Here is a 1,758-nt window from a genome sequence, read left to right on the forward strand (position 1 = left end):
TATTTCTGTCGTACAGTCATTCATATTATCACAGAAATACTGTGATGAAAGTTTATAATTCAGATATAAACATTGTTGTCTATGGTAGCGTGACCAAAATAGAGCAAATCCGCGTTTGAAAGTAACTGCCACATAACGTTTGTGTCTATTGCATTGCTTCGCCACTAGGTTATAAAAATTTATAAAAATTTATAATTGAATGAATCATTTATTCAAGAGAATCGTTCAAAAACGCTGATTCATCCAGTAGGTTTATGAGTGAGTCGTTGAATCATTGATTCAAACAACTTTTTCATAATTTTAATATTAAATTGAAGCATTAAATATATAATATTTTAAATACATATACATTACCAGTCAAAGGTTTTTGAACCGTAAGATTTTTAATGCTTTTTAAAGAAGTCTCTTCTGCTCACCAAGCCTGCATTTATTTGATCCAAAGTACAGCAAAAACAGTAAAATTTTGAAATATTTTTACTATTTAAAATAACTTTCTATTTGAATATATTTTAAAATGTAATTTATTCCTGTGATTTCAAAGCAACATTTATCTGAAATAGAAATCTTTTGTAACATTATAAATGTCTTTATCATCACTTTTGATAAATTTAAAGGATCCTTTCTAAATAAAAGTATTAATTTATATAACACCCCCGCCCCTCAAAAAAAAAACTGACTCCAAGCTTTTGAATGGTAGAGTGTATAATGTTAAGAAATATATCGTGATATAAATTTTGGCCATACCGTCCAGCCCTAGTTTGAACCAAATTTATGAAATATTTTGACTGGAAGACTTGCTAGTATGTAATGACAAGCAGTAACAGGAGCTCATGTTTATTGTACAGGAAATGATATCAGAAGGCCACCATTTCCTCTTCAGTTCTTTGTATGGTGTAGGAAAGGTAATTACCATCCTTCTAATTGTTCACTAAGGAAACATTAGAAATTCACAAATACTTAATACTTAATGTCTTAGTATGGTTCTTGTACTGCCTGGACTAAGGAAACATTAGAAATTCACAAATACTTAATACTTAATGTCTTAGTATGGTTCTTGTACTGCCTGGACTAAGGAAACATTAGAAATTCACAAATACTTAATACTTAATGTCTTAGTATGGTTCTTGTACTGCCTGGACCATGTGACCACTAAGCCACTCCTCGTTAGTATAGTGGTAAGTATCCCCGCCTGTCACGCGGGAGACCGGGGTTCGATTCCCCGACGGGGAGATGCTAAGCTTTTTGCCAGTTTTTTCTCGTCAATGTTATATTATCAACAAGTAATAATACTGTAATGATATCATTACAGCATAGGCTTTCAATACACTTATTTTAGAAAAACAAATATTAATAATATCGCCAAATACATGTGCATTTATAAGAAAATTCACTCCGAGAATCACCTCAGATCTACTTAAACATGTATGCATACAATATACAATATACAATATTAAGGCCCAATCCCAATTCTATTGTATGCCCCTTCCCCTACCCATACGCCTACCCCTTGCCTCTTGAAACAGACTGTCAAGGGGTAGGGCTGAAAATATTCCCCTAAGAAATGAAACACCACTACTACACTGTAACACGTCAGCATACGTCATCGCTAGCTCCTACGTCAAAGTAAATGCGCCGATGTTTATCACAAACTTCCACGTATTCACGTATTCATGGATGTAAAAACAATGCATTGATCAGACGTGCGTTAAAAGATAGGTTACCTGCCACCGGACTAGTATTTACTTTGTCAAATCAGCG

At 33.4% G+C, this 1,758-nt stretch overlaps 1 non-coding gene across 1 annotated transcript; it reads left to right on the top strand.

Moving 5' to 3' along the window:
* Positions 1-1,158: 1,158 nt before the first annotated feature.
* Positions 1,159-1,230, top strand: trnad-guc (transfer RNA aspartic acid (anticodon GUC)). Its single transcript has one exon. It is a non-coding gene; the product is annotated as a tRNA-Asp (tRNA).
* Positions 1,231-1,758: the final 528 nt, after the last annotated feature.

The sequence above is a fragment of the Sinocyclocheilus rhinocerous genome, unplaced genomic scaffold (assembly GCF_001515625.1).
Source record: "Sinocyclocheilus rhinocerous isolate Xijiao unplaced genomic scaffold, SAMN03320098_v1.1 scaffold320, whole genome shotgun sequence".
Taxonomy (NCBI): domain Eukaryota; kingdom Metazoa; phylum Chordata; class Actinopteri; order Cypriniformes; family Cyprinidae; genus Sinocyclocheilus; species Sinocyclocheilus rhinocerous.